The sequence below is a fragment of the Rhodnius prolixus genome, unplaced genomic scaffold (genome assembly GCF_049639745.1).
Source record: "Rhodnius prolixus isolate KJV_2025 unplaced genomic scaffold, Rpr scaffold_7, whole genome shotgun sequence".
NCBI classification, from domain to species: domain Eukaryota; kingdom Metazoa; phylum Arthropoda; class Insecta; order Hemiptera; family Reduviidae; genus Rhodnius; species Rhodnius prolixus.
Window position 1 is genome coordinate 15,957,662 of NW_027411582.1, and position 16,446 is coordinate 15,974,107.

General features: G+C 33.3%; 1 protein-coding gene across 2 annotated transcripts in view; it reads left to right on the forward strand.

Moving 5' to 3' along the window:
* Positions 1 to 1,353: 1,353 nt before the first annotated feature.
* Positions 1,354 to 16,446, forward strand: part of cpx (synaptic transmission protein complexin) — a 1,020,744-nt gene continuing 1,005,651 nt past the window's right edge. For both annotated transcript variants that reach the window (XM_074114282.1, XM_074114283.1), the window contains exon 1: positions 1,354 to 1,881. The gene's annotated coding sequence lies outside the window, so the exon portion shown is untranslated. The remainder of the gene's footprint in view (positions 1,882 to 16,446) is intronic.

Consider the following 16,446-nt stretch of genomic DNA (forward strand, 5'->3'; position numbering starts at 1 on the left):
TTAGAGATAGATTTAATTATATTTTTATATAATTCAATATATCTTTCTTCTTGATACGTTTTTTGCAGTTCTTTGTTGTAAGTCTTGTATTATTACTTTTATAATCCACAATACCTCAAAATTTGTAAACGAAAATCGCTGATTTGAAATATTTTTACAGTTTCCTGACAATGATTAGCAATTTCACACCCTACTGTAACGAAAATACTCAATTTATAAAAATCTTCCTTTTGCTCAGTACAATAAGTACTAACCTTATTAAATTAAAATAAAGGAGTGTATTGATAAGTATTTGGATCCGCACTTCTTGATTATTTACATTGTTTGCTTTATTTCAATTGCTTGTCAACCACACCCTAACAACGTATCATTTGATATTTTTATTTATTTCTCTATTCCTAATTTGAATTCCCAGCTTTGACTTAGCTGCTATTAAATTATCTTTCTTCTAGGCGATTTCCTGGCTGGACAACTGATACGGCTGTTAGTCAGGAAAATAAAGGCAGACAAGTTGAAAATCACATTTTTTAAGAAAGTTGAAAGCATTCTGTTACCTCTATCCTATGTCCCAGTTGAAGACTGATTGTTCTTCTGTTTTCTAGAAATAATCATAACTTGCTCTCACCAACATGAGCTTGTTGCAGGCGCTAAGGTAGGTGAAGTTATGCCACTCGACTTCTTGGTTCTTTGAATGCCTCCATAGTTACGGGGGTGCAACTGGCTGGTGGAAGAGCAGAGGCCTTTTTTTCTTTTAATTCGAAAAGCCTCCTGCATTGTGGGTCTTACTTCTCCCATGAGTTAGTCACCAAGTGATGATCCTTAAGTGACTTTGAGTGGAGTAAGAAGGTTGTAATCTAAGTGGTTCTTTTCTTTCAGATTTTATTCATTCATTATTTTTTTTTCCTGAAGTACATCTTTTCAAACCTTGTACTAATATTTTTTGGCCATTTACATTCAAACGAAAAAGAGGATAGCGTTTTTGTTATACTCTTAGACTAACCAGGATCACATTGCAGTAATTATTTATGAACTTAAGAAAGAAACAGCAGTAGGTAGGGCGGCGTGCGTACTGCGTGAAAGGCAGCCAAGCAATGTGTAAAGGAGATCCCAGCTGTTGTTCGCTAAAGTGTAACTCTGAACCAGCAAGAGTGGGGCGTACGAATGTAGGAGTGCTAAAGTTTACTTGATCAATACATAGTTACAAGAAACACATTGTAGAGTGCAGCACTGTTGACTATAGTCAGAGTGAGATAGCAGGATAGTTAGAAAGCAAGAGCTATGACTAAGTGGTGATGGGGAAAACTTCTTGGGGTTAGATGGCTCGAAAACCAGCGAAGTGTACATCAGTATAACACACACAATTACAACAGAAACCTGCACATAGACTCCTCGTGTTATCATAACCTATTCCTTTATACACAAATAATAACAAATAAAAGCTATTAAAAGAAAAATTAAATAAAAAAAAAAAAGTAACAAAAATAAGAATTTGTAGAGTTAGCGTAGGGATTAATATAGAAGGAAACCTTACACAAAGCCCTTACATACTTAGAAACCTCCCCTCCAATTGTCTAAAAACAGTGTGTAGGTCACGCCACACTTGTAGTACAAACTAACGGGTAGTAAAACACACATCTTACCTTTGTTTTACAATAATTGTAATATAAATTAAATACAAAGATAAAGAAATAGTAGAATAAAAAGTTTTTAGCAATTTAAAATCGGTTATACACAAGTGCTTTTTACTGAAAAATTAGAGCAATCTATTAATTGAATTTTTCGTTTTTTGCGTGCAATGAGTGGACTTTAATTAAACAAAAAGTCAAAAACCAAATCATCCTCTTTTACAACTAAGTTATCGAATAAAAAAAACCCCTAACGGTGAGTACATTAATTGACAAACAAAAGAGATTTTTTTAAAAAAAACTTTTCAAAGTATATTTGAAAAAATTGCATCTATTTTTTTTTTAATGATTATTTTATTACACTTAATTTCACTCTATACTTTAGCGCACAGTGCACGTTAGCCTGCACCTTACAACCTTAGCGGGAGGTTAATAACCTGTACATAGTTAACTTTATTATCGTAAACAGAATTGTTTATATTTTACTTTTTTTTTATAGTTTTAAACTACGTAACATAGTTTTATTAAGTAGTTAACTAAAAATAGAGAATTCTTTTAAAACTTTTATCTCTCTTTAAGAACATTTTTAGATACTTATTCTAATTAATATTAAAGCATGCAAATTTCGTATTTAATTTTATTAGTAACAGTAAACATTTTTGGAAAATAAACGATCAATTTTATCAACCTTTTAATGTCAGAATAAAATATTTTGGTATAAAATTACAATTAAAACTAATTTGAAATATATTTAAGCACAAGTGATTTAAAAATAAATAACATTCCTAAACTAACTTTTCAGAGTATTTCTGAAAAAAACAAAAACTGAGCTATCAGTTCCAACCAGATATACTAGACAAAATCTTTAAGAAACCGCTCCAATGGTACTTTTATTGTGCATAATACAAAAACAAAGCCAACGAACAAGAGATTCAAAGATAGGTTCACACACGATAAGATAGCAACGACTATTAACGGTCAAGTAAATTGGACAGATTTCTGCAGCATTTAGAAACAATAATAAAACCATACGAAAGGAACATAAATAACAGAAAAATAAAACGCAGCCTTATCACACTTCTCGTTACAACTTTTAACCATACTGTATACAACACTGTACACATTCTAGTTTGTGTGGGTTATTGATTGTGTTTACTATACGATTAAAATAATCGATTTATGCAATATTCGAAAATGCACGTCAATAAAATTTTTAGTTTTATTTTTCTAGTTTTTTTCGATAATAATTCCTACGATTTTCTTTTTATAGACTGAATATCTCTCTAAAGAATATACAGGGTGAACCAATAAGTAATGTCCATAGGCCTACTGCGTGTAGTACGAGGGTCGTTTGAAAAGTCCGTGCAAAGTCAGAGAGATAGCACTACTGGCGCGTATCGAGGTTATGTTTAGTTAGTAGCATCTCTTGGAAGAACACACACCAAGTTTCAGCCAGATCGGTCTATTTCTTTGTGTTTGGCATTCGTTTGAATCGAGGAAGTCGAGTGATTTTCAAAAAATGGACGAAAAAGAATTTCGTGTGTTGATTAAACACTACTTTATGAAAGGCAAAACGCCTCAGGAGACTAAAGAGAAGCTTGATAAACATCATGGTGACTCTGCACCTTCGATTAGAACAGTTTATAAGTGGTTTCAAAATTTTCGTAGTGGCCATATGGGCACAAGTGACGCTGAACGTTTTGGACGCCCTGTTGAGGTTACTACTCCAGAAATCATTGATAAAATCCATGATATGGTGATGGATGACAGAAGAGTGAAGGTGCGTGAGATTGCTAGTGCTGTGGGCATCTCGAATGAACGGGTACATAATATTTTGCATCAACATTTGAACATGACAAAGCTATCCGCAAGATACGTGCCGCGAATGCTCACGCTTGACCAAAAACGAAATCGTGTGAAGTGTTGCAAGGACGATTTGCAGCTGTTCCAGAAGAATCCGCAGGACTTTAAGCGTCGTTTCGTCACTGTGGATGAAACATGGATACATCACTACACTCCTGAGACCAAAGAACAATCTAAACAATGGGTTACCAAGGGGGAATCTGCGCCAAAAAAGGCGAAGACCGTTCCTTCGGCCGGAAAGATTATGGCGATTGTCTTTTGGGATTCGCAAGGAATAATCCTCATCGACTATCTGGAAAAGGGTAAAACTATTATAGGTGCATATTATTCATCGTTATTGGACCGTTTGAAAACCGAGCTGCAAGAAAAACGCCCACGATTGGCCCACAAAAAAGTCCTTTTCCATCACGACAACGCACCAGCTCACACCTCAGCAGTTGTGGTCGCAAAATTAATGGAAATAGGGTTCCAACTCGTTTCACATCCCCTCTATTCTCCAGACTTGGCTCCCTCGGACTGCTATTTGTTCCCCAATATGAAGAAATGGCTGGCGGGAAAAAGATTTTATTCAAACGAGGAGGTGATTGCAGAAACGAATGGCTATTTTTCAGTCTTGGACAAATCCTATTATTCGGAAGGGATCAACAAACTAGAGCAGCGTTGGACGAAGTGTATAAGCCTAAAAGGAGACTATGTTGGTTTACCCCAAAAAATTAAGTAGTTTTTATTTTTGCACGGACTTTTCAAACGACCCTCGTACATCTAAAGTTGAGTTCAATGACGTATTGGCCAACTTCATATTTTGCTCTGTTCTTGAGTGACGTCACTTTAAAGTTTTTTTTCTAAAATCATTATTTTTTTGCAATAAAAATGTTATTACTCAGAAAGTTTTAGTCCGAATTCGATTCTGGATGACACGGTTAGAAAGACAGATAAATTTCCTAAAAATTGATACCATTTTGAAGCATAAGTTATTCTCTAATCAGCCTCAATCTCCCTGCGAATGCTGGAAAAATAAAAGTTATCGAAATTTGTGAAGAAAACTCATTAGGCCCTTATGTGATCATTATCAGACCTAGGTGTGCTGGCACTTTTTATAAAAGTTTCCTTGTTTAATGGGCTTTCAAACGGTGTATCATTTTCCAGGATTCCTTTTATCTTCGTATGAGAAATTACGTTTGTTTTATAAGAAAACTCAACTGAAGAAATATTTTAGGGATATTTTAAGCAGCGATTTTAATTTTAAAATAACAGTGGGTCTAAAAACTTGTAGAACGATAAAATTCAAGATTTAAATATATCTGGCAATTAGTATGGAAAAGATTGTAGTAATTAGGGAAAGGAGGTAGACTGTGAGGTCCCAGATTTGAGTCCATCTTGCTTCTCTTAACTTTACTTATCGAAACAGCTCACCATTGAGCTTACATGTTGAAGCTATTTATCATTATTTTATTTAATTTTTATTAATTTATGGCGGGTCAACATTTAACGTTTTTGGTACCCTGAGCTCGTTACAGGTAACACTGGACAGTGAAGTGTAAGAAGCTCCTAGGAAGAAAAAAAAATCTTAAGAGTCAGCAGCTGGATTCGAACCTGTGACCTTCGTGTTGGAATCCAGTATTCGCTAACCACTCAGCTAAACCGTTCCCTTTTATTTAGTTTATAATTACAATTACTTTAATTACGTTCTACTAAGGTTTTAATATAAAGTTTATTTTAGTTACAAAATGTTCAACATTTCTCCAGAGAAACTGGACTTCTTCAGCTAAAACTATAAAGCAAAGTAGATCGTGCACCTGCAATCCTCAGTTAAATCAATATGTTGATTCCTGCAATGCGCTATACATTAATCTCACTGTATTATTATACTTACCTTATACTATGTTCTATGCATACGGTAGTGTAATGATGTAGCAATATTAATATTTTGAAATAATAAATTTTTTAGACACCACTTGGGAATAAAATATTTCTAAATTGATTCTTTATATTTTTAGATTTAAAAATAATTTTGTTCATTGGATTCTATATTATATTTTAAATATATTTTACGTCAAAATCGTATTTTTAATCCTGCATAAACCTGAAAAAAAGCAATAGTGGGTGCATAAAATTGAAGTAATACACCTTCTTAACAGGTTATCCTATTCGAGATATGGTTATTAAATAACGAGACTATTGCTGTAAAACATTTTATTTTAAATTTATACATATTTAGTTATTATCACCTTCAATATATACCCCTCCCCTATCACTACAACGCTCCATGCGAATTTACCATTGTTCGAAACCATGCTGGAAGTCTTTTTCTGTGAGCTCCTGCATGACGCGTGCCGCTTTTTCTTTCACAGCTTCAACGGACTGAAATCGTTGTTCCTTTTAATGCAGATTTGAATTTTGGGGAACCAGATAAAAGTCACTTGGGGCCAGGTTAGGCGAATAAGGCGGATGGCCTAAAACACTCGGGATGTAGTACTTGGCTAGAAACTGTTCTTGACAGAAAATGCAGTGTGAGCCAGCGCTTTGTCTTGATGGAGAACCCTGAGGACTTGTTCTACCACAAATCGGGTCGTTTTTTTCCCTTACTCTTTCACGGAGTTGAGCAAGTACCTCACCGGTAGTAATGTTGATTAATAATTATAATCGACATTTTCATCCGTTTTGGACGTGGAAGGGTGACCCGGGCGGTTATCATCTCCGACGTCTTCTCGGCCATCTTGTAAACGATTGAACTACTCAAAAACTTGCGCACGTGATTCAACATTCATCGCCATAAACTTCTTTTAATAAAAGATAAGTTTCGTTGTTCTACTACATGTGTAGTATCATGTTTTCGGGCAAAACGAAACTAACACCTCTTACACAAACGATGGTTCCGGTCAGACAGATTTCTCTACAAACAAGTGAGACGCTGCAATCGAAAGAGAAGGCTTTACGCTGCACAGCTGTGCAGGTCGTTAGGATTTGGCGCATGCATAGTTCTTCTGTAGCATCAGAAGAAAATATAACTTAATATGTTTTAAAGTTATAATTTTTTCGTACAAATCTTTACGCTAAATTTTGAATTTTTCATCATTATTTAAATATAATTCGTGGTAAGTACAGCCAAAAAATTTTGTTTAATGTTAAGAAAAATAACTTCATTTTATATTTTCCCAATGGTGAGAACGTTTTTTTTTTTTCATTTATTATTATTATGACATTCATTTGACATTTGTTAAGAGGTTAAAAAATCGATGTTCCGAATTGCACTTAACTTCACGTTCTAACGCTATTATTGGAAAACAATCTAGACTAACTGTAGGAGCTGTTTCCTTCTTCAGACATGCTGAAGTGTGCATTGGCAAATCGAAAGGAAAAAAAAACTCCTTACAATGCTTTACAGTTCTTCAGATGATGGATGAACTACCGGAAATCAGTCGCTGTAACAAGAAATGGAACTAAGCTTGAATGGAAAAGAAATAAGATAATTTTTCTCACTGCTCGATTTAACTTAACTCTGATCTTGTGCCAATATATAACGCTGAATAATCAATATTTTGACCATTATCAAGGTTCAAATATACGATTTCGAAACGTAGGATATTTTTTTATGGAAGTTGTGTATTATTTATTCTAGATAATATATTTTTGCAGTTGTAAAACAGACGTAAATAATAAGTAAAAAGTAAAATTGTCTAAGAAGCCATTAAAGAAGACAGACAAAATACTAATTTTATTAGATTAAACTATACTGTATTCTTAAATAATTAAACCACACGAGCTAATATTAAAATGTTTCAAGCAGCAAATGATGGTTGATTGAAAATGAGATTGTTGCTTTGACGAGTGATCAATTGATTGTATTGTAGATTCACAATTGACGATTGAAGTCCAATTTATCAACATTTTCTCAGAAGCATTGATTTTTTGGGAGAATTTAAAAAAGTATCCCTCTAGTTTATCACTTCAGTAATGTACGATTCTTTAACTAATTGGTGTTAAAATTACACCAAAATATGTGCTGGAATTCCGGAATTGAAAAAAATGTCATGCACTAATAAATGATGAGATTTCTAGGTTTCTCCTAATTAAAAAACAATTAATAATGCCGATTTTTAAGTAAATTTGGAGTAGATAAATAGATATGCAGGAAGTGACTACAAAGACAAAATACACATTTCGACTTAAACGATCTGTAAAGCGTGCTATAAATATGGAGAAAGAGCTAATTTTGCTCCCTTTATAATTAGTACTTATTCATCTGTAAATTTGTTTGCGTAAGATTGATTGATTGTGATGATAATCAAAATACACATTTCGACTTAAACGATCTGTAAAGCGTGCTATAAATATGGAGAAAGAGCTAATTTTGCTCCCTTTATAATTAGTACTTATTCATCTGTAAATTTGTTTGCGTAAGATTGATTGATTGTGATGATAATCAAAATATACATTTCGACTTAAACGATCTGTAAAGCGTGATACAAATGTACAGAAAGAGCTAATTTTGCTCTCTTTGGAATCAGTACTTATTCATCTGTAAATTTGTTTGCATAAGATTGATTGATTGTGATGATAATCAAAATACACATTTCGACTTAAACGATCTGTAAAGCGTGCTATAAATATGGAGAAAGAGCTAATTTTGCTCCCTTTATAATTAGTACTTATTCATCTGTAAATTTGTTTGCGTAAGATTGATTGATTGTGATGATAATCAAAATATACATTTCGACTTAAACGATCTGTAAAGCGTGATACAAATGTACAGAAAGAGCTAATTTTGCTCTCTTTGGAATCAGTACTTATTCATCTGTAAATTTGTTTGCATAAGATTGATTGATCATGATGATAATCAAAATACACATTCCGACTTAAACGATCTGTAAAGCGTGCTATAAATGTATCGAAAGAGCTAATTTTGCTCTCTTTGGAATCAGTACTTATTCATCTGTAAATTTGTTTGCATAAGATTGATTGATTGATTATGATGATAATCAACTAAAGTTTGCTTGTGGGTTCGCAAAAATCCATCTATCTATTGCATAGATCCCATTTTTTTTTTCTCTGTAGACAATATTCTTATTTTCTCTTACATGGGTATCCCTCCACAAACACAAGACATTTATGCCAAATTCATTCTAATCTATTAAACCATCGGCACTCATCACTGTCGATTTTCTGACATCCATGGCGTCAGAAGTTACCTAAATAAGGGAAATTAATTTCAGAGAGTTGGCCAATCGGAGATGATTTCTCTCATGTTTCTATTTTCGGCCATTTTTACTTATTGTAGGCGCTTTACTGTGTGACCTGTAGTCGTAAATTTCAAATAATTATAGTATTGGTTATTTGGTTTGGCTGTATTTGGTGGCCATATAAATGTTGTTAGGCTAAAATAATTAAAAGGACGAAAAGATCATCAAGAAGTGGCTATTCCACCTTCTTGTTCGGGACAGACACAACCTTTTGTATCTTTACTGATTTAAATGCTTATAAAATAGAATGAAGTGCAGATAAAATTATTGTTTCGACTTTAATAAATGAGTGCATATATGCAGCACCGTTGAACGTTTAGTATTACGCAATATCGCTGACATAATCACTTCCGTATTAGTGGGCTAAATTTGAGTGCTAAAGACTTTTCTTGTATTGTAATGGTGTGCCACAAACCGAAGGAAGATTACCTTTGCAGGAACACATGAATACGTGAATAACGTAGGTAGTACTAAGCGTAGGAAGACGTTTGAAGGGCCAAAAACCATTCTAAGCTTTCCTTTGATCTGTCTATTTCATTGAATTGTCACGTATAAGTACCTAATATTCTGTTTCATTCACGCTTCTATTCAATTCTATCTTACTTTTGTCCTTCAATAACCTTACTAAAATGTGCATTTCTCTTTACGTATATGGTTATTATAAACTTTTATCTATCACAATCTTATTTTTTTATGTTTTTGTGTTGAGACAACCGGGAAACATGTTCACGTTTTCATGCAATATTTTATCATTGAACTTTAAAATTTGGTAAGAGAGCTAAAAACTTCTGTAAAAATTTCGTCAAGTAGCAGAGGAGGCCAGTGTTCAGCTCTGATTTACTTTCGATGAAAGATGATGTAGAAGAAAAACTCTGCAGTTTTCTTCCATTATTTGTGAACATTAAAGCATAACACAGAAAAACTGTTGTTGGTACCAAAGAATTTCGAACTAAAAGAAAATTTGTCGAACAGAAGTGAGAAAAATTAAAGTATGTGAAGACAATACGAGTATTTAATCGAAAATTCGTTGTTTTCCTTTTATTATTATAATAATAAAAGGAAAATCTTTTTGGTAGCGTACTTATGTTTGGATCGATATAAAGATAATTCAGTTGAGATGTGGGTAGAATCTGGAATATTTTCATGTCGTGTCAGGTTCAGATTTGTCATAACAAATCACCGGTTTTTACCTGCTCCTTCTTCTTCTTCTTTTCTTCAATCACTTAACTCTGTAGATCATCTGGGTCAAACTTATAACTGTAGTTAACCATCTAATGTGGCAATGGAAGCCACACCAATTATATAACATTATCTTGATAAATAGTTTAGAAACGTTTTCTGTGTTATTGAAAACAAATCCTTTTATTCAAGGCTCAGTTTTCAGTCCAATTCTATTTAGATTTTAGGCTTCACCTATGAAGCAATAGATAATATACAAAAATCATTAGAGAAACTAATAGAAAACCGTCCGACAACGACTAAAACCTAAACTACTATAATGATTAACCATAATTTAGTAAGAAAACTGTATGACAACGAACAAAACCTGAACTACGAGAGTACTTACTAAAGATTAACCATAATTCAGTTAGAAAACCGTCTGACAACGGCTAAAACCTGAACTACGAGAGTACTTTATAATGATTAACCATAATTCAGTCCGAAAACCGACTGACAACGACTAAAACCTGAACTACAAGAGTACTTTCTAAAGATTAACCATAATTCAGTTAGAAAACCGTCTGACAACGGCTAAAACCTGAACTACAAGAGTACTTTCTAAAGATTAACCATAATTCAGTTAGAAAACCGTCTGACAACGGCTAAAACCTGAACTACAAGAGTACTTTCTAAAGATTAACCATAATTCAGTTAGAAAACCGTCTGACAACGGCTAAAACCTGAACTACAAGAGTACTTTCTAAAGATTAACCATAATTCAGTTAGAAAACCGTCTGACAACGGCTAAAACCTGAACTACAAGAGTACTTTCTAAAGATTAACCACAATTCCGCCAGAAAACCGTCTGACAACGGCTAAAACCTGAACTACAAGAGTACTTTCTAAAGATTAACCATAATTCAGTCAGAAAACCGTCTGACAATGGCTAAAACCTTATCTACAAGAGTACTTTCTAAAGATTAACCATAATTCAGTTAGAAAACCGTCTGACTACGGCTAAAACCTGATCTACAAGAGTACTTTCTAAAGATTAACCATAATTCAGTTAGAAAACCGTCTGACAACGGCTAAAACCTGATCTACAAGAGTACTTTCTAAAGATTAACCACAATTCCGTCAGAAAACCGTCTGACAACGGCTAAAACCTGAACTACAAGAGTACTTTCTAAAGATTAACCATAATTCAGTTAGAAAACCGTCTGACAACGGCTAAAACCTGAACTACAAGAGTACTTTCTAAAGATTAACCATAATTCAGTCAGAAAACCGTCTGACAACGACTAATATCTAAACTACCACATTACTTTCTAAAGAATAACCATAATTCAGTCAGAAAACTGTCTGACAACGAATAAAACCTAAACTACCGTACTGCTTACTAAAGATTGACCATAATTCAGTCAGAAAACCGTTCGGCAACGTCTAAAGAACGTACCAAAGATTAAACAGAATTCAATCACTTAAGGTCACTTGCACATTTTACATATTATTTTCTTGCTTGTAATTTTGTAACGTAGAAATAATGCGAGAAAATTACAATGTTTTTCTTCTAAAACATCTTTCTTTGAAAAAGAAAATTCTTAAAAGCTGAATACTTAAGAAAATTGAAGGATTAATAATGAATATTGATGATCGGAAAACTTGTTTAATAATAGATAATTCTGGAATTAATTATATCTAATTTTTTTGTTTCGAAATTTGCATATGTAAACTTTTCAGCAACTGGAGACGGGCGGGTGTAGTATTTGCATTGTTGATTGTCTTCAGTTTTCGTTCGCGCATTTACATAAGTTTGGACAAGAAATAAAAGAAAGTGAAAAAATTAAATGAATTTTTCAAGACCATTAAATATTTAATGGCAAAATTGATTTAGGTATTGTGGATGATAATTAAGAATAATTATAAAGGATGTTTATTGAATTAAAAGACAAACAGTAGAACAACCATGAACCAGGAATAATTGCCAATGAAATACGACTTACAGGAAACCAAATCGAAGTATAGGTATACTCTGAGCAACATGCAGGACAAGAAAACTTTCATATAGCAAACGAAGATTACCCTCGTAAATCATAGAATTAAAACTGAGAAAGAACATGCGACGTCTTGTGGCTTTCGACTACACTGACCTACCTTAAGACAGATCTATTAAATTGAGTAGAGCTGCAAACAATTGCCTTCTGTATAGTTACTTTTGCGGATAACTTGGTATTAATAGGAGAGAAGGATTTGCAAAGATGTTATAGCCCCTCAAGTAAGGGGCTAATCAACGTTTGGTATCACTGTAAGCTTAGCTAAGAGAGACATCGTTCAGACAGAGATAGTAGCAGCAATCAATTCTTAAGCTGAAATCATCAAGACCAAGGGGGTTAACTAATTCTATTGAATTATCAGCCAGGCGACACTTCAAGTTAATTCCTATAAGATTAGTTCAAGAATATTTGGTAATACTGTTTGTTCACTTCGATAAGAAGTTAGTTTCTCTTACTACTAATAATAGGAGGTAATGCTATCGTGCAGATTTTCTATTTTTTGAATGAGCACGGGAAATATCCGTTTTGAGGTCTACCGGTATCTGAAAAAGTGTTTGGACTTCTGTGGGTGGTCAGAATACTCAAAACGAAACCATAAAAATTAATGTAATTTTTAATTTAACTTTTTTATTCTAACAAAATTCTCAAATAAAAATTAGGCCCTTCATAATTTAAATATAATATATTTTGAAATCATTCATAAACCGTAATTGTTAGTGAAACGTAAAATAAATGTTAAAAATAATTTATTTTTGTATTTGCATAACTTCATTCATTATTAAATACCTGAGGAGGGAAAAATACTGAAAAAGTTCTAGAGTACACTTTTGTTAAGAATAGTTAGCCTAAAAAGTCCTAATGGTGGAACTTGGAAGTGGTATGTGGGCGTGTACTTGAACGTGGTCTACCCCTACCTACCTACGGTTCTATTGGCCAGTATATACGCCCACTAAACACTTGTTCGATCCGCCATTAGGATTTTTAATGCTAAATATATCTATTATGTAGTAAATTTGAAATGTTTGATATTTGGCAACCCTGTTGAGGGTGTAAGAGAAAGGCTGACCGTTAGGGGTGCAACAGGGTAGCAGGTAGTTGGAGATATTCCTTAGTGGAGTTGAGTTTGGTCACTCTTTATGGAAGTTACGCTTTATGAATGTTATGCCTTATGAATTATGCGAATAAACTATATTTATGTTAATTTGTGTTTATTCAAACCCTTAAGAGTATTAAGTATATTATTATGTTTTACGTGTTTTAGTTATTGTGTTTTCCCCTATTTTTTAGTTCATTTTATTTTACAATTAAAACAATAGCTTAGAATTTTTTTTACTATTTTTTCCTCTGTAGGTATTTCATAAAGAATCACCTTACGCAATATAAATAACACCTTATAAATAAAGCCTTAGGCTCCTAATTTCCGTATTAAAATCAAAATTAGGCACATCATAATTAAAATGTAACATATTCTGCAATCATTCATAAACTGTAGTTGTTGGTGAAACGTAAAATAAATGTTCAAAATAATGTAATTTGGTTTTTGCATTAATTCATTCTTTATGAATGAATACTATAAATGAATACCTATGGAGGAAAAAAATAGTGAAAAAGTTCTAGAATACACTTTTGTTAAGAATAGTTAGCCTAAAAAGTCTTAATGGTGGAACTTGGAAGTGGTATGTGGGCGTGTAATTGAGCATGGTTTACCCCTCTACATACCTACGGTTCTATTGGCCAGTAATAACCATATTACATTCACCCATTTTATTGTTCACAGAGAAACTCTTGTTGCAAAACAAATCTCAGTAGACCTAAACTCGGTGTTACAAGATACGATTATAGCAATTAATTTTAGATCTCTAAATAGTCGTATTTTTGCAAACTTATGCCATAATATGGGATCTGATTATGAAAGATTATTATTTCATACAGAAGAAAGATGACTCTCGAGAAGGGGAACTTTAAAACGATTAGTTGCTTTGAAAAATGAAGTAATGTTGTATTTTTTTTATCAGATAGTAATTCTAAATATAAATTTTTTTTTCAAAATGACATTTGGCTTTGTAAATTATGCTACTTATCAGATATTTTTGAGAAGATAAATGAACTAAACTTGTCTCTTCAGGTAGAAAATACTAACATTCTCCACCTGATAAATAAAGTAAAAGCATTCATAAAAAAAATTAATCATTTGGAAAACTAAAATAGAGAACAACTCATATGAAATGTTTAACAGCATGAGTGGTCCATATTATTAATAATAATTTAACTTTAACCTGTCTTCAGGAAGTACAACAGATTTGGTCATTTGGACAAGTTAGATTGAATCTAATCATTTTGATTGGACATTGAAACCATTCCAGATAGAAATGGATCAAGGTGAATGGCACAACAAGAATTTGCAGAACTTTCTGCTGATGCTGAAGTCTTAAAACTTGAATTTCCCAAGAACAGTTTAGCAACTTTTTGGATTGGAGTTTTAAACAAGAGTATCCAACCATCTCTGACGAAGCATTGAAAGTTCTTTTGCCATTTGGTACCATATACTTAAGTGAATCATCATTTTCAACTTCAACGTCAATAAAAAACAAAGTACTGTCCCAATATAAGAAATATTGAAAATGCTCTGAGACCTTCAATAACAAATATTTATCCCAGATTTAATTTACTGTGTAAAGGTGAACAAGCACATTTTTCTCATTAAAAATAATTAATAGATTTTAATTCAAAACATTTTTTTATGGTTTTCTAGTTTTATTGCACAGTAAAAGTTTATTTGTGATAATATAAAATAAAACTTATATTTATGTTATTTATTTTTAAAAAGTGTTGATACTGATCTCTTGTTTCTAAAACTTAGCACTGCTTTATATCAACGTTACGCTTTGTTGTGCACTTTTTGTCGATCAACCCTTATACGAGGGTCGTTTAAAAAGTCCGTGCAAAGTCAGAGAGATAGCACTACTGGCGCGTATCGAGGTTATGTTTAGTTAGTAGCATCTCTTGGAAGAACACACACCAAGTTTCAGCCAGATCGGTCTATTTCTTTGTGTTTGGCATTCGTTTGAATCGAGGAAGTCGAGTGATTTTCAAATCGTGTGAAGTGTTGCAAGGACGGTTTGCAGCTGTTCCAGAAGAATCCGCAGGACTTTAAGCGTCGTTTCGTCACTGTGGATGAAACATGGATACATCCACTACACTCCTGAGACCAAAGAACAATCTAAACAATGGGTTACCAAGGAGGAATCTGCGCCAAAAAAGGCGAAGACCGTTCCTTCGGCCGGAAAGATTATGGCGACTGTCTTTTGGGATTCGCAAGGAATAATCCTCATCGACTATCTGGAAAAGGGTAAAACTATTACAGGTGCATATTATTCATCGTTATTGGACCGTTTGAAAACCGAGCTGCAAGAAAAACGCCCACGATTGGCCCACAAAAAAGTCCTTTTCCATCACGACAACGCACCAGCTCACACCTCAGCAGTTGTGGTCGCAAAATTAATGGAAATAGGGTTCCAACTCGTTTCACATCCCCCCCTATTCTCCAGACTTGGCTCCCTCGGACTACTATTTGTTCCCCAATATGAAGAAATGGCTGGCGGGAAAAAGATTTTATTCAAACGAGGAGGTGATTGCAGAAACGAATGGCTATTTTTCAGACTTGGACAAATCCTATTATTTGGAAGGGATCAACAAACTAGAGCAGCGTTGGACGAAGTGTATAAGCCTAAAAGGAGACTATGTTGAAAAATAAAAAAGATTTACCCCAAAAAATTAAGTAGTTTTTATTTTTGCACGGACTTTTCAAACGACCCTCGTACAACACTACTATCGGACAGTTTTAATATACATAAATTTATTAAAAAGTAGAATATTTAAAAGAAAAATTATTTAGCACCAGGTATTTATTAATAAATGGAGAAAGGGTAAAATTACAGCATGTTGATGAAGAAAATAAAGGAATACTAGTTCGCTCCTGCGGACTGATATCTTCATTGTTATCTGGCACTGACACCTACCTGATAAGGCTCCTAATTTCCGCTTCAGTTAAAAGCGAGCATAATTTTGAACTTAAAACCTGATATTCTCTGCTAATGCACCCATTAAAGTGCTTCTTAAAAAGAAAAAAGAAATGATAAGCACGATGCCTGATTACTCTAACCACCGCCTAGTTTGCAATAGAATGCAAACTACAACGAATTAGAAATACACTTTCTAACTCACAATTCAATTAAAAAGCTTTGATTGTTTGTCTAAAATGTGATTATACTAGATAGAATTTAAATGAAAAGTGGTGGCCACGGGCAGAGAAATAGATTAGCTATAAAATGCTTAAATTTATTTCTAGTAATTAAATTTAATTGTTTCAATCAAAACAAATTATATTTGCAGATCGGCCTATTTTGTTTCTAAACCAATCGATTAAAAAAAGTAAGTAAAGTAAAGTAATCGCCTATTTTTTCAGGCGGGGCTTAACGTCCAACTACCAATTAGGTGTCGTGG